Source organism: Balaenoptera ricei, chromosome 19 (genome assembly GCF_028023285.1).
Source record: "Balaenoptera ricei isolate mBalRic1 chromosome 19, mBalRic1.hap2, whole genome shotgun sequence".
Lineage (NCBI taxonomy): Eukaryota > Metazoa > Chordata > Mammalia > Artiodactyla > Balaenopteridae > Balaenoptera > Balaenoptera ricei.
The window spans coordinates 14,091,131-14,111,068 of record NC_082657.1 but is presented as its reverse complement, the minus strand read 5'-3'; the positions used below and the strand labels follow the sequence as shown (position 1 = coordinate 14,111,068).

Here is a 19,938-nt window from a genome sequence, read left to right as displayed (position 1 = left end):
TAATAGCCTGCTTGAAATCTTGATCCATATCCCAAATCTGGAAGCCCACTGGGCCCTGCAGGATCTGTTCTTTCCTCTCCAGCTTCATCTCTCTCCCCCTCCCATTGTATCACTGTGCTCCAGGCACACCAGCTGCTTCTCTGCTCCATGCTCTTTCCTACCCATGCAATCCTCTTTCCCTTGCCAAATCCCCACCCAGCTCCTGCTAATTCTTTAGATCTTCCCCTCTGTTGGTGAGGAAGTCGTACTCAACCCCTCCAGCCTAGGCTAGGTCGCTGTCTTAGGGGCACACCTTTCACCTCCACTTCTCCTTTTAACTCTAACCATCCTTTGATCTCTCCACTCCCCCCACCCCCCCAGCGCTGTGAGGGCCATGAGAGTAGAGACGGAGTCTGTTTTGTCCACTGCTATGTCCCTAGCATGTAGAACAATGTCTGACAAATACAGGTGCTCCCATAAATATATATTTATGGAATGAATGGATTAATAGCAAGCCAATCAGGCAGGTGGAATGGACCTGCCACCCATCTGTTCACCCACTTATTTGAGTGCCTCCTGTGGAACAGCTTGGTGTTAGGGGCAAAGATTGATCACCCTCAGTTTCTCTGAGAAAGAAGGCACTGTCACTCTGCAGGCCAGTTGAGTCCCAACTAAAAGCTGGCCCTGCGGTAAGCTGTGTGCTCTGGAAGGTTATAAGATGTCCTCCTCCAGGACACTTCCAGACCCAGTGGGTCAGCCAGCTGTCCTGATGGAGTTCTGCATCAGTGCCTGCCAGTTACCAGCCACAGACAGGATGCTTTTCAGGTGCGGAAAGGAGGGGAGACGTCACTGTCACCTGGAGAGTGGGGAAAACATTGTTAGGACAAAATTCATCCCTTTTTGTGCAAATACCAAGCTAGGTGTCCATGTGTTGTGTGCCAGGCACTGGTCCAGGCATCAGGGATGCAACACGAGAGAAGGCCCCTGCCCTCAAAAAAATGAGACACAAGGCTAAACACAGGGAGAGACCTTTTTAAATTTTCCTTTTTTAAAACTTATCTCTTTTATACAGAGATCGCTATTGCACCTATTGCAAATTAACTTAGTATAATAAGAGACAATAAAGTGTTTTGTTTCTAGAGATAGCTACAAACATAAAAACATAGCCCTGTGGTTTAACTGGCTGGCCACCTTCCTGAAACCCAGCTTACTATGGTACTGTGTTCTGGGGCAGCCCATTCGTCTCCATGTCCTGAGCTGAGCTTGGCGATGTGCGGTACCAGGGAAGGAAGCGCAGTCTGGGCTATCTTTGGTGGCCATTGTTATTTATGGGGCATTGGCAGAGAAGTCAGTACCGTGGAAAATCTAGAGAAAGATAGAGGCTACATGGTGTGGTTGAGCAGAATTCAATAGCTCCTCGGCGCTCTCTGGGCCATGGGACCCAGAACGACACAGCCGCCCTGTCTCTGCTGTCAGGCTTGGCCTTGGGCTTGGTCTGCCACGTCCCTCCACACCTCCTTCGCTGTCGGTGTGAGCGATGCCGGGGAATCAGCCGCTCTGTGTTCCGAATCAGGCCCCTGGGACCTTCTCTCTGTTCGGCAGACAAAACCTGAGACTGTTTCTCCTTTTAAATGCAACTTTGTTCTGCAGGAGAGGAGAAAAGCTGGAAAGAGATGGCTTGTTCGTTTGACGATAGTGAGGTGTACTCCGATATGCCTTTGAAAAGGGCCCGTTTGCCCAGCAGCCTTTGCCAGATAATGAGAGGAGAGGAACACGGGGAACTTGGTGGGAATCTGAAGCTGGGGGTGGGCGTGGGGTGGGGGAGAAGTTCACCTCGGAGCAGCCCGGCCTGTCTCTCTCCTGTAGGAAAGTAGAGTGGTGCTGGATGGTCCACCAGCTGGGTTCTGTACTGGGGAGAAGAAATGTGCTTGGCTCTTGGCCTTGGTGCATTTAAAAAATGTGTAAGCCTCTGCTGGCTGATTCCATTTCCTCACTTCCCAATTACTTCTCAGCCCCAGCAGCTCCCCTGAGTCTGCCCTCTCAGAGGTCTCCAGAGACTGGCTAATTACCATCCCTGAGGGTGTGGGCACGGCACTGCCTAATCTGCATGTGCTTGGCGCCTCCTGAGTGCCAGGCACTGTATTAGGTGCTGGGGATGCAGGCAGTGGTCCCTGCCGTCTCTTCTCAACCTCTCTGCAGTGCATGGTCCTTTCAAAAAAGAAAAACACCCCCCCAACACATTTATGAACATATACAAAAGTGGAGGGAATCCTTATGTACCCATCACCCAGCATCAACAATTACCAAAATTTTGCCAAACTTGTTTCATCAGCTTCTCCCAACACACTCCCCCCTCAGACTGTTTTAAAGACAACCCCAGACATCACCCATAAATGCTTCCGTGTGTTTCTCTAATGGATATGGGTGTCTGTGTTTTTGATGGGACAGCACGCCACCGTACCGGATGCTTTTGAGCATGCCGTAAGAAAAAAAAAGTTCTCCCCTTTGCCTTCCTTGACATCACCTTCTCTGCTTCTCCACCATCTCATCCTCTGTCTCTGAATCCTTTCCCTCTTCCCACCTCTGAAATGGGGACGTCTCACAACATCCTTTTCCCAGGAGGATTTTATCTCCCACCTTCCCCTGGCCTTAAGTCCCACACCAGTGTGGATGACTCCACGTCTCTAGTCCTGACGCCCTTCTCACACTCTGGTGCAGTTGTCTGCTAACAAGTCTCTGTCCCCTGTTAGACTTGAGGTCTTTCGTGGAGGAACCCTATCTTATTTCTCTTTGTATCCCCAGCACCAGCGCCACGCCTGACCCTAGGAGAGGGTCAGGAAATGTTTGAATGAGTGACTGAACAAATGCACGTGCGAACAAATGACCTTTCTGCCGAATCTTAGACGTAAGTTTCTGCACACCAGCTGGTCGTGCAGCATGTACTTCACTCTCGGCGTGTCCCAAACCAGACTCATTCTCGAGCCCCTCTCCCTGGGTTCAGTGTACCCGGGTCCGACATCCAAGCCAGAAACATTGAAATCATCTTCTGACTCCTCACCCCGTCACGGGCACCAAATTTTACTTATTTCTTTCTCTCAACTGTCTCTCAGAATCCTTACCCTCCTCCTTTCCTTTGCTACTGCCGTTGTCCTCACGCAGGACCACGTAGTAAGTGCTTAAAAGTGCAGCTTCTAAAGTCAGACTGCCTGGGTGTAAACTGCAGTGCCGCCATTCGCTACCTTGAGCTCCGTGACTGCGGGGAAGTGCCGTAACCACTCTGTGAGGGTAATGTCTGCCTCCAGGGCCTGTGGTGAGACTTCGGTGAGTTAAGACTGTGTGCCCTTTGCTCCATGCCAGGCACACAGGAAGTGCTCTGATGTTGCCTCCTTCATCATCACCCCTGTTATACCATGTCCAGGTCTCCCGCGGCGGCCTCCTGACTGGCTTCGCTCCAGTCTCCTAGCTCATCTCAGTGGCTCCACGAACATTATCTTTCTGAGACCCATATCTAAGCAGGTCACTCTGAGGAACCTTCCGACACCCAGAGAACAAGTTCTGAGTTCCTCGGCCTTTCTACCTTCTGGCCCCAGCTGACACCATCTCCTGCCACTTTCCCTTAGGGGTTCCCCAAACATTTCTTGCACATTTATGTTTTTTTCTTCTTGATGTTCCCACAACGTGGAACAACCTTCTTCCCAGGTCACCACCTATCAGAATAGTGCTCCTCTTTCACGGCCCGGATCAGGTGTCACCTGACCCCTGCTGTCCTCGGATCGCACTGCTCTGCAGTGACTGGCTTACCAGCGTCCCTCTCCAACCAGACCGTGCACTCCTCCAGGACAGAACGTCAGGTTCTGTACATCTCCGTAGACTCTTGGTCGTGATTCTCTTTACTCATCCTGAATCTCAGTTCCTCCAGGAGGTGGGAAGCTACCTGAAGGCCAGTTTCACCTTCATAGACATTTAGTTAAGTAAACAGGATTTCTCATTCTCTCCGCCTTTAGCGCTTCCTTTTTTCTTTGTTTTCTTGTCCAAGAGGAGAGGATGCTGTGGAAGTTAGAAACTCACGGCAAGGGTCTGCTCCCACCAGGGGAACGGCTGCCTGCTTTGGCCGCTCTGCTGTGAATTCCTGTTGCCTTTCTCTGGTTCTCTCCAACAGGTTCCATCTGTGGGCAGCAGGCCAGACGCTGGGGGAACTTTGGGATACAGGCCTTCTTATCTTCCCTTTGTTTGTTGCCCCACCTTCCAGAAGGGAGCAGGCCCCAGCCATCTCAGACTGAAACGGCAGCACATGTGGTGTCTGCCTTCCTCCAGCCGCCTGCCACCCACGGAGCAGAGAGGATCAAAGGCTTTAGCAGGCGAGGAGACTGACGGGCTTTCGCGTCAGTGGAACCAGAGAGACTTCTCTTTCCCCTTCCATCGCTTGGCCTGGCGGAGTCCCGTCCTCCCCTCGATCTGGTGGGATGTAGGGGCTACTGTGGAAGGGGCTACAGCCATTTGGAATAGATTTTGCATGGGGGATTTAAGATTTAAAGCAGTGACATTTTTCAGTGGCACAGCTGTCTTTCAAGTTGAATCTCACGTGGATCTGCCATATTATAAAATCGATTAAATAGCTGCTGAAGTTAAATGTGAGTAGGGGGCAGCCTCCGTCTCCCCTGGCACCCCTCGCGGCAGAGCTCTTTTCAGAATGCTGTTTGAAAATCACTCCTTGATATCACGTCCACTTCTCTGCTGAAAGAGGCATTCCACTGTCCCTTTGTGGTTCACCCTGGGGCCTGTGTGTTTCTAAAGAAGATGGCTGGGGCCGGGGTGGGGGGGGTCCTGCGTCTGCACGTTGGGCGCAGCTTTGTGCTGTGTGGGATAACAGTCACCTCCTGGTTCTGTGGAGGAGGGGGCTGTGACAAAGGACAGCGCGTCCTAGCGGCTCTGCCTTCAGGGTTCTCTCCATCCTCACTGCTGTAACCCTGCCATCCCCACGGCCACCAGGGGGTCTTCCCACCCCATAAATCTAGTCATGCTACTACCCCCCCCCCCCACAAGAGCTTCCTGCCACTCTTAGAATAAGACCCAAACTCCCCCCCCCCTTCCTCCCCAGGGCCTGTAAGGCTCCCGCTCCTCCTCTAGGCTCCCTCTGCTCCGGCCACACCCATGAGGCCTTTCCCACCCGGGGTCTCTCCTCCTGGAATGATCTCCCTCCTACTGGCAACTGGTTTGCCCTTTCTGTTGGTTCAGACTCAAATAGCACCTCCAAGGTGCTCCAAGGTCTTCCTTGACTGGCTGAACTTGATTCCCTCCCCGGCTGTCCCCCTCCTCCGGTTACTCTTGCTTGCATAACCCTGTTTTACTGCACCACGACTGTCTAATTATCTTCTCTCTTTTTAAAATTATTTATTTATTTATTTTTGGCTACGTTGGGTCTTTGTTGCTGCGTGCGGGCTTTCTCTAGTTGCAGCGAGCGGGGGCTACTCTTCGTTTCGGTGCGCAGGCTTCTCCTGTTGCAGAGCGCAGGCTCAGTAGTTGTGGCGCACGGGCTTAGTTGCTCCACGGCGTGTGGGATCTTCCCGGACCAGGGCTCGAACCCGTGTCCCCTGCATTGGCAGGCGGATTCTCAACCACTGCGCCACCAGGGAAGTCCCATTATCCTCTTATGTATCATCTCCTCCACTAGATTGTAAGCTTCATGAGGGCAGGGATGTTTGTTTAATCCCAGTGCTCAGAATATGGCAGCAGGTGGTGGCTGCCCAGTACATTTTGTAATTGGAATGAGTGAATGAAGTTTGGGAGAGCCTCAGGGCAGTGAGTCTCCCCCTGCTGGGGGCTGGGGGTGCCGGGGAGGAGGGATCTGATGCCAGCATGCTGAGCCCAGGCTGGGACGGCTCTGGAATCCTGAGTTCCAGTCGGCTTCTCTGGTTCTCATGCAGTGTCAGGGCACTCAGACCTAACCATTTTTTTTTTTTTAATTTTATTTATTTATTTATTTATTTATGGCTGTGTTGGGTCTTCGTTTCTGTGCGAGGGCTTTCTCCAGTTGCAGCAAGCGGGGGCCACTCTTCATCGCGGTGCGCGGGCCTCTCACTATCACGGCCTCTCTTGTTGCAGAGCACAGGCTCCAGACGCGCAGGCTCAGTAATTGTGGCTCACGGGCTTAGTTGCTCCACGGCATGTGGGATCTTCCCAGACCAGGGCTCGAACCCGTGTCCCCTGCATTGGCAGGCAGATTCTCAACCACTGCGCCACCAGGGAAGCCCGGACCTAACCATTTTGTCCCCTAGCTCTCGACTCTTTTGGGCTCCTCTGGGAGAAAGCAGGCGGCTGGGGCTCTCTGAGCACAGGCAGGACTTGCCGTTCTGCTCCAGCCTGAAATCGATTTCCTCCGGGCCCCGCCTTGAGCCAGGCCCTGTGAACAGAGGGAGGGGCTGAAGCCAGGTCTCCCCTACCACGTGTTGGGAAGAGAGTGATAGAGCCACTTGGCCTGAGAGCCACCAACCTTTCCACCCCCTTCCCTAAAAGGCACACAATGGCAGTTGGGCTGCGCCTTTGTTTTATGAGTCATCGCCACTAGCCCGTCATAAATTGTTTTTTCCTATACTATCAGAGCAGCTTTATCGGGCGTCTCCTATGCAGTCCGGGAACGGATTTGATACGGGGTCAGTTAACATGTTGTCGAGTCGAAATCTGTCATTGTGCCCATATAAGGCAAACTCCTCGGGTTACTTTTTACCTTGGCAGAATCTCAGGAATGTCAAGGTAACCAGGCCACCTCAGCATAGCTCTGATTCTCGTTGGGTCACCTGACTTGCCCTCCCTCTCCCATGACTCACCCTGCAGCTCAGCACTAAGCCTGCCACTCTGGGTGGTGCTGGTGGCCCTGGTGGCTGGTGGAATTGGGGGAGGGTCTCCGGGACCTGCTTGCTTCTGTGTCTTCCTTCAAATGAGAGAAACTATGTGAGGTGCCTCACAGGGGGCCTGACAGAGTGAGAACCAGAAACACAAAGTAGCCTTGGCCAGACTTGAGGTTGGTTAGGAGACGATGTGGGCCCCAGCTCTGACACCTACCAGCTGTGTGACCACAGGCAGATGGCTTATCTGTAAAATGTAGAGCACTCAGAACAAATCCTGGTACATAGTAAGTGCTCAGTAAATGTGAGTCATTTGTACAATCATGTCAGGGTATACCCCAGCCAATCATAAAAACACCTCTGCTGTTTTCCTTTGAGGCTCAGCCCCTTAGTAGCTTTAATGGGGCAGATTGAGCTGGTACTCGGAGTCCCTCCCTGGAAAACTGAACCCACAACTTCCCAGTGGCACCTCATTCCCTTTCCTCCCCCACCCACCCCCCCCCCGACACCCACACGCATGCAGAACAAGCCACTCCTCTGCTGTTACAGGGCCAGGAGTCAGCTCTGCGAGAGCACAGCAGGGGCCCCTTTGTCCTCTGACATCACACTGCTCCTGGAGACAGCCTCCCCTTATGACTGCTGTGTGGTTTGGCCAGGCCTTAGTACCAGCTCCAGGAAGGCCTGTAGGTTGGGCGAGCCAGGGTGAGAGTCTAGTGCTGTCACTCTGCCAGGGCAAATGGTTTCACCATTTTTAATAGAGCAGTTATGAGTCAGAGGTTTCAGTCTCTCTTTACTGGTTCCTCCCAATCCTATAATTACCCTTTGGCTATAGAACCTTATTTTGGTTTTTCTTTTTTTAAATCCTAAGACACTGTTCATATTGTCCATCTCATGTGTCCAAGGGGTCTAAGATGGAGTGGCGATGGTAAAGGGAAAAAAGAGAGACTCCAAATCCAGAGTGATTTCTTAACCCACAGAAATGATGCCTTCCCCCCACCCACTCCAAGCACCATTCTAGTGCCACGCCAGGAAGTAGAGCCAGCACCGGCTTACGCAAGGCTGATGGCAAGAGTGGATAACTCTGAACACCTCCAGTTGCCTCTTGGCAAACTTTAAACTCCAAGCCTGGAATTTCTGGTCTGAGGCACCTCCCAGATTGACCGATGGATTCATTCACACTCTTATCCAGTATGAGCCTCAGCAAAAAGCAGGCCTGCTGACAAGCACCCAGCACCTCCTCAGGCCCCCTGCCAGTGCTGGTCCACTCAGAGATGAGGGGAATTGATCGTGCAGATAAACGCCCTGTATTCACTCAGTCTCCACACTCTCCCTGCTTCTCAAAGGGATCCTCTTAGGCCCAGGCTCTGAGAGTGGGAAGCCAGTGGGACAGAGTATATAGAAAGCAGTGCATGTCTGTGAGCGCTGGCCCAGGCTCTGGTTCTCCCTGGTTATGTCAAGAGCAAAGATTTCCGGCCCAACCCACTCCACCCTAGCCATGTCGCTCACCCCTGCTTTTCACTGGAGCAGGAGAAGGCTTCTGACCCGACCGGCAGACCGATGAATCAGAACGTCCCAAAAACAGGAAAAAGGAAAAGGGTCACCGAGGAGGAGTTTCAGTTGTCAAAGGCGAAACCCTCACCACTGTTAGAGATCACTCCAGGGCCGGCACAGTTGCTTGCCCTTCCGCCAACAAGGCCTAGTTTGTGGATCATGTAAATTGCTGTAGAAAACAAGCTGTCTGCTAGAAGGCGGCGGGGGTGATGGGAATGTTTGCCCTGCCTTCAGGCGCCCCTGGCCTGTGGCACTCTTTGCACCTCTAGATTCTGTTCGGGAGTTCCTGGGGTGGGCCACCGTGGCCCAAGGTGGAAGGAGCACAGCGCCCCCTCTGACTTCTTCTCCTCAAATGTCAAACACCCGTTATCTGGATGAGCCAGTCCATGGGCGGATTTGTCCAGGCTAAGACGTGATTCTAAAGACCAGTCCTCTTAGGCACCTGTTAGGATTCCAGGCCACACAGTCTCGAGGCCAGAATTGGCTCACTCGGCTGTCTTTTTGAAGGATCAAAGTTTAAACCAGACGATCTTTAATCTCCCCTCCCAAGCCCGAAACCCGAGCTCAGCTGTAAACCATTGAAAATAAATGGGGTTTTTGTAGCTCAGCCTCCCTGTTCTCCAGGTGAAGGGCCCCCTGTGCCTGATTGTTTCACAGCAAAATGCCAGATGGGGCCAGAGGAGAGGCGGAGGGTAGGGCCCCAACCTCTGCTGCTGCCCTAATTTTAAAACTGCCTTTTGGGAGTGGAAGTTTTCTCTTTTAAAGGTAGCTAATTTCAAGGTAGGCCTCACCCATCTCCTCTTCCTGCTGAAAAGCCCTCCTTTGAAAGCGGAGCACTGCCTCCTGCGTCTACCCTGTGGGCCCCACCTGCCTGTAGTTGAGACCCTTATCTCCCTATGGATTCTGTGTGGGGAGGGCAGGCTCTTCGCCCTCAGGGAGGACCCAGTTCTTTGGAGTGTAATCTCAGTAGCTCTGGGTTGGTTGGTTCGTTGGTTGGTTGGTTGGTTGGTTTTCCGTGTGTGAGATGGCTCTGGAAAGGTCCATTTGAGAACAGACACAAGCTCAGACTGGGACACCTCCCTACCCTGGGCTGCCTGTACCCTGCTTCTCTGGGGTTTCTTTTAGCTCCAAGAGTCTAGTCCAGTCTAACAAATGCAGTGGCAAGGCTCCCCGGTTCTGCCTGGGCTTCAGAGCCCTCATTTTTAGAACAAAGGGTCAGATTTGAGTGGTGGTTCTCAACCCTGGCTTCACGTTAGACTCAACCCTGGCTTCTTGTTAGAGCATTTGTAAAATATCATTATTCCGGGACCCACCCCCAGGAAATCTGATTCATTTGGCCTGGGGTGAAGTTCAGGCATTTTTAAGAAGCTTTCTGGTCCCATACATTTATTGTCCTTTGTTTTTCAACAAGGGTCCAAGACATATGCATTGGAGAAAGAATAGCCTTCCCAGTAAATAGTGCTGAAACAACTGGATATCCACATGCAAAGAATGGAATTGGACCCCTTCCTCATACCATATACAAAAAAGTACCTCCAACTGGATCAAAGACCTAAATGTAGGAGCTAAAACCATAAAACCCAGAAGAAAACATAGGCATAAATCTTCATGACCTTGGGTTAGGCAGTGGTTTATTAGATATGACACCAAAACCATAAGCAACCAAAGAAAAATAGATAAACTGTACTCTCCAAAATTAAAAAAAACTTTTTGCTTCAAAGGACACTATTAAGAAAGTGAAAAGACATCCCTCAGAATGGGAGATAATATTTGCAAATTATACATCTGATAAGGGTCAATTGTCCAGAATATATAAGAAGTCCTACAATGCAATAATGAAAAGATAAATAAACCAGTTAAAAATGGGCAAAGGACTAGAATAGACATTTCTCCAAAGAAGATATACAATTAGAAAATGGTACATGAAAAGATGCCCAACATCATTAGTCATTAGGGAAATGCAAATCAAAACCACAATGAGATACCACCTCACAACCACTAGGGTGACTATAATCAAAAAGCCAGATAATAACAAGTGTTAGCAAGAATGTGGAGAAATTGGAATTATCATACATTGCTGGTGGGAATGTAAAGTGGTGCAGCCTGTTTGGAAAACAGTCTGGCAGTTCCTCAAATGATTAAACATAGACTTACCATATGACCCAGCAATTACACTTCTGGGTATATCCCTAAGAGAACTAGAAATATATATCTACACAAAAATTTGTGCTTAAACGTTTGTAGCAGCATTACTCATAATAGCAGATATATATAATAGCAAAGGTAGAAATAACCCAAATGTCCATCAACTTATGAATGGATAAGCAAAATGTGGTATGTCCATACAATGGAATCTTCAGTCAAAAAGGAATGTACTACACTGTGGATGAACCTTGAAAACATGCTGAATGAAAGAAGCCAGACAGAAAAGGCCACATATTGTATGATTCCATTCATATGAAGTGTCCAGATTAGGCGAATTCATAGAGACAGAAAGTAGATTAGTGGTTGTCATGGGCTGGTTTGGGGGGAGGAGGAGGAGAAATGGGGAGTTACTGCTCACAGTTCTGGGGTGATGAAAATTTTCTGGAGTCAGATAGTGGTGATAGTTTTTCAATCTCATGCTAAAACTCACTGATGTTTATACTTTAAAGGGGTGAATTCTATGGTATGTGAATTATAATTCAATTAAAAATTTGATTTTCCAAACTATGAACATGATTAAAAAGAGTACCTGCACGCCTGTGATCCAGCTACTCGACTTCTATGTTGTATTAGTTATCTACTGCTGCATAACAAATTGCCTTTTCAAAGCTTAATGGCTTAAAGCAGTAAATATTAGAGAGAGAAAATGCAAACGAACCAGAAAAGTGCCTGGGTAATTCTGTTGTAAAGCCAGGATTTGAAGGATCTCTGGAAGCAGGAAGGACCGGATCTGATCATTATATTCCTTTACTCATTTGGTAGTCAAGAGGCCAGGCAAAGGTGAGGGGAGGTTTGGGGGAAGACCGCTTTATGTCAGCCACCAGAAAGCAGCCCGTCAACTTGGCGAATCCTAGGGTGGAGGTGTGGCTTCAACAACTGCAGTGCTGCTACCAACGACGGCACCTTCCGGAATAGGGATAATATAGTAATGAATGGAACCTCTGTTGAGTGCTCACTGTCTGCCAGGCTGTGTGCAGTGCTTTCTCTGTGTTATCCTGTTGAGTGCCCACACCCGTCATGTCTGTTGCCCTCATTTTACAGGGGAGGAACTTGAAGCTTAGAGAGGTGAAGTTCATTTTCTGCAGCCACACACAATGCGTGGCAGAGCGAGGGTTCGGACCCACGTTTGTTCAGACTCGAGAGCCCTCGCTCTGGAGCACTGTGCCATGTTGTCCTCTCCTCACCCTTGTAGACCCCGGCAGATTGATGTCTTGACATGTCTGTCAGCTCCTCAAACTGCCTCCTTCTAGCCCACCTACTGCTCCGCCCCTGTCTAGGCCCAGACCCGACCCCCATGAACCAGGGTCTCTGCAAGTCCAGTGGCCTCAGATGCCTGAGCGAAGAGGGTTGCTGAGGGCTCCTCTCTTCCGTTGGAGTGGCACGCCGAGGGCATTGTCTTCCCTGGCTTGTTTTTCGAACGTCTACAGCTCTAGGATTATTTCTGTGAACTCCTGAAAGCAAAATAGGTTTATCCCTAAGGAGGGACCCTCACCAGTATAAAATGGGATTGGAAACCATGAGAAGTCCTAAATGGCTGGCCGTGAGAAGCACCAACCCTATTCCATTCATTCTAGGATTTACTGAGCACCTACTGTGTGCAAGGCGCACCGTTCCAGGCAGTGGGTCCTGCAGCAAACAGGACCCTGCTCTCATAGAGCTTATGTTACACATGGGAGGGAGACTGGTTATGGACAAAGAACCTCATTTCTGATAGCAATAAGTGCAGTGAATAAAACAAAGCAGAGGGAAGTGACAGCATGGTGGAGATAGCAGGGTCAGGGAAGGCACCCTGGGATGATGGCATGAGGGAAACCCTGAGTGATGAGAACTAAGCAGGCTGTAAAGAGCTAGAAGAAAGTCTTAGACCAGCGTTTCTCGGGAAGAAGGGACTACACTCCAGAATCAGCCTGTTGCAGCAATAACATACACGCTTTCTGGTGCCTCGCAGGGGATTGGCTGACGCAGGAATGTTGGCTACTGGGAGGGGACGTGGGGGAAAGAGCTGGTTTCTGGATGGACACGCAGGACCTTTGGAATGCTCGCTACTCCACTCTGCGGTATTTATACCTCTCCTCCGACTGGGAAGTCAGCTTTTTCATGTAGGCCGAGAAAACTCCGAATAAGGCAACAGCAGGCCAGGACATAAGAAAGAAGCATTCCATATTTCCCTGTAATTGCTTTCAAATTAGGTTCTGTTGTCATGGGGCAGGCACACACAGCACACCCGCTCTGCCCCTGGCTGGATATGGAGTTGGGTCCTGGACGGGCAGCCAGCGTGTCCCTGTGCTGCTGTACCGCCGGCCCCGATGGCCCATGCTGGCAGGGCTGTCTGAGTCCCATGTTGCTGCACCCGTCTAAATTGTGGTCATGTCATCATGGCCGGATCATTTTCTCTTCTCTCAGCCTGGTCCCTGGTTTTTATCTTCAGGATCTGGTAAAGGCAGTGGATCTTCAAAATAGCACTCACATGTATAATCTCAAAACCGTTCCAGAGGCTTCACAGACTTCCTGGATGGATCCATGCAGATGTTGCCAGGGCAATCGCCTGTTTGCCTGGGCCGCTGGTAACCCAGATTCCGGAAGCCTTAGCCATCGGATCCTGAAAGCACCTTTATAGTTGGTGATGAAGCCCAGGGGCCAGGGGAGCAGTCTCTGCTTTCAGGAACTGAGAAGATGCCCCACTGGGGCCAGGCCTTGCCTGAAGCCTGGCAGTAGCTGGCAGATGGGTGATAAGAAGGGTGGGTGCCTACCCTAGGAATAAATAGCTGTCCCTCCCCTGTGTCCAAGCCCCGGACACCCTTCCTGAGGTCCTGTGGAAGCAGGAACCATGGGCAGCGTCAGAGGCCACACCAGGCAAGGTGGGAGTTCAGGAGGCGGGACGGCGCCCTCCCTCTCAAAGCGGCCAACGCCCCAGTGGAGCAGCAAACCCAACACGGTATTGCAGAGACGAGGTTTGAAAACTCCCAGCTCCCTAAGGAACCCTGACTTGCCTCCGAGTGCCCTGGGGGAGTTTGCTGTGGCCAGTTCTTCCAGCCAGCCCTGGTCCTGGGGCAAAGATATGCAGCTGGTCCTTCTGGGTCAGGCTGCTGGCCTGTGATGTTCTGCTAAGGGGGTGGGCGGTATACACAGCGGAAGGCGGGGGGTGCAGCACGAGACAGCGAACGGTTTTTCCTGAAGTCTTGTCCAGTGTGGAGTCAATGGAATCCACATGTGAGCATCTGCTGGCGGGTAGAAATAGCGCAGCCCCCGACCCTGGTCCAGGAGCTCTCCTTCGCCAGTGCTAATAATCAGAGCCAGCACGCTTGCCCCAGCCTGAGGTCTCAGGTGAGCCCGTTTCTAGGTCCAAACTGACTTTGTAAAAGACTCCCTTTAGTCTGGGTTTAGTGGAATTCCAGCTTCCAACTGACATTTCCCTCCACGCCACCCCCTTCAGTACTAAGAACATGTTTTGTGACACGTAGTCGGTAAGAAGAAAAGGGAAGGAAAGTTTTTTCAGCTGGGCTAGCCGCATCCCACCAGGATCCTTCCTTCTTGCCCTTGGCATCACTCTGCCCGCTGGAATACCACTGGGTTGCCCCATGTCTTTCGAATGTTTGTTTCTTACTTGGTGACTGCCCCAGAGTCAAGAGGGTTTAATTTACCTCTTTGGGTTGGGGGAGGGAGTCATCGATGAATAGCTCATTAAAGCCCACTGCTGCCACATTCCTGGCCGTTTAGTTCACCTCCCAAACAATATCCATCATTCATTCACACAGCCACCCCACATCCTGGCAACTGGGAGGGGTCCCTGTGACACAGGAAGGACTTTATGACCAGCGATGCTAGGCCTTCTCCCCCTCCCCCAACACACAGTGACAAAGCAGAAACAGCTGGGGGGGGGGTTGTCCTCTGAGGCTTGCGTTCCCCAGTGCATGGGCCTCGGGCCTCGGCACAGGGAGTGGTGACTGGATCCCAAACAAACCAACAAGCTCGTCCTCTCTTCTTCCACCCCGCCTCCCCCCTACACCCTGTGCTATTTTAACAACCAGAGAAGAATCTTTAACAGGCTGCCAGTGTGCAGAGGCAAGTTTTGAAGGCTCTTTGTGGTTTTTTTCACGTGTGTTCTCAAAGGCAGACGAGTCCACATCCTTCCTCCCTAGATAGGTCAAGGGCTGGGTGCAAGCTCCCTTCACAGGATGGCAGGCCAGCATTGGCCTCCCACACTGGGCTCAGGCCACCCTTTAAGAAGCAGGCAGGCTTTTAGGGAAACAGCCCTGCCTGCCTCGCTTTGTGAGCTCAGCTCCAGTTTGGGGACTGAGGCTGGGCGGGGCCCTTCTTGACTCGGTTCTGTGGGCTCTGCGGGCTCTGCTTTGCCAGGCCGGTAGGTAGCATTCCCCTCAGAGGAATGAGTGGACGCCCCATATTTGTGTTAATAGCTGTGTGACCTTGGGCAAGTTACTTAACTTTTCCCTGCCTCAGTTTCCTCATCTGTAAAATGGGGATGATAATATCTCATATGACCCTGGGGTTGGAGGTTTTAAAGACTTGCTATGTGTAAATGGTAAGAACTAGCAATTAGCAGTTACTGGCCACCCCACCCCCGCCGCCATCAGAATGTAAATTCTGTGTCTGTTTTGCTTCCTCCCATGCCTAGTGCCTAATCGGGCCTCCAAGTCAGGGTTTGTCAGCCTGGTGATTGCATCGAGAGCCTCTTAGGTGAGGTGCTGGGGACACGGCCACCGCTCAGAATCAGTACTGCCCCTGGAAAATGACCTTGACAATAAAACCCAGACAAGCTTGAGATGCTTTTTGCCTTTCCCTTCTCCCACAGAGGGCCAGTAGCTCCGGACCCTCCCAGATGAAATCGAAACCTTGAGTTTGCCTTGCTTGGTTACAAGTGTCAGCATTTCCAGCACGGCTCCTCTGCCTTCCTCCTCCTGCCAAGTTTCTCGTAGAGGCTCCTTACCCTCTTTTTTTCCCCTGGTCATCACACATTGACCCTTGCCCCCTTTGGGTCAGTCCCCACACAGCAGCCGCCCCATGAGGGTGGCCCTGCCAGCCTCATGACACAGCCTGCTCTCCCTCACTCCCTTCCTTCCTCTCTCCAGCCGGGCTGTGTTCTCGCTGCCACAGGGCCTTTGCACATGCTGTTCCCATTATCTGGAAAGTCTCCCTTATTTTCATCTTATTTATTCTCCATAGGGAAACTTCCCCGTGTCTGCCCGGCCAGTAGATCAGGAGCTGTTCCCTAGCATCCTAAACGCTCTCTTCAGCTCCCTCTCTGGGGGTGGGAGAGAGGAGGACAAATGCAGGATGATACCTCAGAGTGTGGCTGCTGGAGCCAGAGTACCTGGCTTTAAATCTAGCTCTGCAACTTTCCAGGTGCGTGACTACCTGCGGGCAAGTCACGTCGCCTCTCAGACCCTCGGTTCCCTCATCTGTAAAATGGGCCAGAAATAGCAACTACCTCACAAAGTAGCTTTGCAGATGAGAGATGTTAACGTGTGACGAAGTGCCTAGAACAGTGCCCGGCACATAGTTAGCTTATAGAAGTATCTGCTGTGGTTGTTACTGTTACCACTTTTCCTAAGGGTGTCTCTTCTGTAGTTGAGTAGTTGCTTGGTTAATGAGATCGATCCTCTTCCTCATCAGAGCGGCAGCTCCTCAGAGTGCAGCCTGGGTCTGCTTTGCTCACTACTGTGGATTCAGCACCAGGCCTGGCCCTGGCTCGGCATGCAGCAAACCCTCCCTTGTCGAGGGAGTGGATATGTCCTGCCCCACAGTGACCTGGGCATCGCGGAGCCAGTGGGGCCTGCCACGCTCGGGCAGTCGGGCTCTGTAGCTCGTGCTCTGACAGATCTGCATGGTGGCGGGGGTACAGTGGGCCCACGAGACGTCCATCTATAGCAGCCACCCTCCACACTACCCACCCCACACAGCTCAGTCTAAACTGGGTAGGGAGAGGGAGTGAGTAAGCAGAATGTTATTTTTGTAACCAAGTAGAAAAAGCTATGAATTTTTCATGTTCCATTGGAACTCCAGCTCCTACTCACCAGTCATGCCGCGTGGAGCAGGGGCTGCGCATGGTGGGCTCGTTCCCGAGGAGGGCCTCGTGACTCCTGCTCCCCTTGCCCCGAGCCCAGGACCCTGCGAGCCTCCGGTGTCAGTAGATGCTCCTCGTCTTCCAGGAGGAGGAATCAGGGCCACGCAGGCCGTGGAGTGAGGATGGGAGGCCTGTCGGCGGGGTTCCCATCGTGTGTCAGGTTCAGGAGAATACCCACAGGCTTTTCCTCACCACCGAGGCCAGGCCAGTGGATATTCTCCCCTAAGCACCTGCTCTGTATTCTGCTTGGGCCTCTGCCTGCTTCCAGCCAGGGAGACAGAAGTACAGGGCAGAGTTACCATTTATTTAAAAATAGTCCTTTCCCTGAGATTTGTATAACTCTGAATACTTAATCTGTGCCAGGCACAGTCATAAGTGATTTACTTGCATTGTTTTATTTAATCCTCATTTAAGAGGGGAGATTATTGCCTCCATTTCACCAACAAGGAACTTGAGGCTCATTGCTTGCCCGAGGTTACCCCGCCGGCAGGTGGCCTCAGTGGCCGAGGCAAGGTTGGAATACAGGTCTGTGCGAGCCCCAAGCCAGAGCTCTTGTTTCCTGCCCAGAGAAGATGAGCAAAGGTGCAGAGATGGGACGCATGTTTGCAGGGTGGACGGTGTCGTGACCTTCTGAGGACAGACTGCCTGAACCCAGTGAGGTGAGGTTCGTTCAGAGCCTCCACAGGTTGGAGTGAGAGGGTGTGCTGTATCTTGTTACCACTCCACACCATGGCCGTGGGGTAAGGGCCTTTGCAGAGAGACGGGCTCTCATCCTTCCTGGGAATGGAGTGGGAAGCAGCCGGGGTGGCTGTGTTCACACGTGTGCGCATGCTCAGTTCATCTGGCACTTGATGCCAAGCTCTGTGCCAGATGTTTTAAAGCATTCCCCGCCCCCCCCCCCCATTTAATCCTACGGCAAATACAGGAGGTAGATTCTGGTAAGTCCATCCTACAGAGAAGGAAGCTGAGGTGGAAGTAGGCCAAGTCACTTGGTTGGAAACACAGAAGTAAGCCGAGGGGCAGGCATTCAAACCCTGAAGGGTTACCCCAGGTGTAACCCAGGCAGGCCGAAGCAGAGAGTGTTGCCATTCAGATACGTGCCCAGCTCTGCCTGCAGCCCAGGCGCCTAGATCTCGGCCCAGCAGCACCGCAGCACCAGGGGCGCTCGCCCTCTGGGAACTGCCCTCTTGCGTCCTCGGCCACGGGATGTGATGGGCCACTTTGCTGCCCCGCAGCACCTTTCAGGCACATGCACCAGCAGAGGCCCAGCGTCCCCTGCCACTTCCTGCCCCAGCCTGGCCTGCTGCTGCCCTCTGCTTTACAGGGTGGCTGAGTTCCCCGCCCGCCCGCTGCCCACCGCCGAGGCTGCTGTGCTTTGGGCATTCTAAATGCATGTGCGACGTGAGACTTAATTCCTACTCCCTGGGAGCACGCACACATGCACGTAACATCCAATAAGACCCAAAATGACTGGAGAATGCTGTCAGAGAGATGCCAAGGGTTGAGCGCGGTGGCGGGGGCAGGCAGGGGACGGAGAAGGCACTCAGTGGAAGAGGCGGGTCAGGTGTCGGGAGAGGAGGAGATCCCGGGAAGCACGGGCTGTGCGGAGAGCTGCCGCTTATGAGCACCTGCCACGTGCTCTACAGGCATTGCCGCTTCGAACCCTCACACTGACCGTGACCCAGGTGGTGTCTTCATCGCCAGGTTGCAGATGAAGAAACTGACGTTAGGAAGGTTGGGTAACCTGCCCACATGAGTGGTGTAGCCCTGGTCTGTCTGAATTGAGAGCTGCAGAGGGGAAGGAGCGTGGGAAGTGAGGTGGGGAAGGCGGATTCCTTGCTGAGAACCTGCTCCTGGCCAGAGCCCAAAGTAGCTCATGCTTGTGAGGAGGCAGAAGCAGAGAGAATGGTGCTGTGCTAGATCTGCACGAGGAGGGGGCATCCGAGTCAGAGTCGGGGTGGGGCAAGCAAGTCAGTGGGGGCGTCCGGAGGAGCCGCACTTGGGACTGATTTTGTGGGATGGGTGGGTGCGGGCTGAGGCGAGGCGGAAGCGGGGCAAAGGTGCCCGTCGCTGAGGAGACAGCCTCATGTGGGTGTCTGTCTCCGAGGTGGAAGAACTCTTCTTCGTGTTGGCGGGAGGCGGGTGGGGTGCCCTGCCCGTTCGCAGCCCTCCCCCCGCTTTGGGTTTGGAAGGAAACCTTGTACCTGTGGTGCAGCGTATTAATCAGGCAGCTTCTTTGTCTGGGAGGGGCCTTGTGTTGAGTCTCTGAATGAGCAGGGCTGGTGACAGTTGTCAGAACACGTGGTGCTTGGCCAGAGGCTCCTTGGAAGCCCCTCAGCCCCACATGGCCTCTGCCGGCACCCGGGTGCACATGGGCTCTGGCGCGTTCCTGGCTGTCAGCCCACCTCCACGCTGGGCCCTGCGGATTGACGAGGGCAGAGCGGGGGACTCCCGTGAGAAACAGGCGTGGGGTTTTTCCCAGATCTTGCCGCGGGGGCCTGTCTCCCCGGAAGGCATCTGGGCGCGTGCACCTTAACTGATGTGACGTGCATCCCTGGCGCTGAAGTCTGATAACGGGCCCCAGCCAGCAGGGGGCTGAGTGCTGGTTACGTACTCGGGCATTCTGTGCTCTGATTTGGGATTTGGGCTTCTTGTCCACGGGCCTCTCCACCTGAAGAGGCCCCTTCGCCTTCCAGCACCCGCGTGCCCTGTGATCCTCCGGCAGTTCCTCCTCAGATGTGGTTGCCTAACCCTGGTGGGGGTGGGTGCCTGCCTCCCACTTGCCTTCCAGCCCCCTCTGAGATACACTGGATTTTAAGATGTGGAAGGGTGGGGCGTGGGATGTTCTCCAGGGAATAGAGGGTGTCTGGCCTCGAGGGAAACAGCATATGTAGGGGTGCCACAGGGCTCGGAGGATCTGTGCGCCCGGCCTCCGGGGGAGGTGTTGCTGCTGGGCTACTGGTGGTTCGAAGAGAGACTGACTTGAGCAAACCTTGAATTTACAGGAGGCTTGTTTTCCAACTGCTTTCCTGTCCCAAGTCATCTCTGTGCCAGTGATGGGGAAACTGCTGCCCCTGCCTGAGGGGAGGGACAGGTGGAAGGGAGCCAGGGCCGTGGGGACCTGTGGTCTGCTCTGCCCGCCCAGGGGGATGGAGGGCTGGTGTGTCTGTCCAGAAGAACGTGTCCGCGGGAGCTGGACCCCTGCTGCTTGTTTCCATGCTCAGGGCCCGGCTCCGTCAGCACCTTTTTGCCCGATGCGTGCAGTGGGCCCACTCAGGG

General features: G+C 52.7%; 1 protein-coding gene across 5 annotated transcripts in view; it reads left to right on the top strand.

Annotated features, from left to right (window-relative positions):
• Window positions 1-19,938, top strand: part of ACTN4 (actinin alpha 4) — a 72,936-nt gene that overhangs the window by 24,114 nt on the left and 28,884 nt on the right. The window lies entirely within an intron of this gene.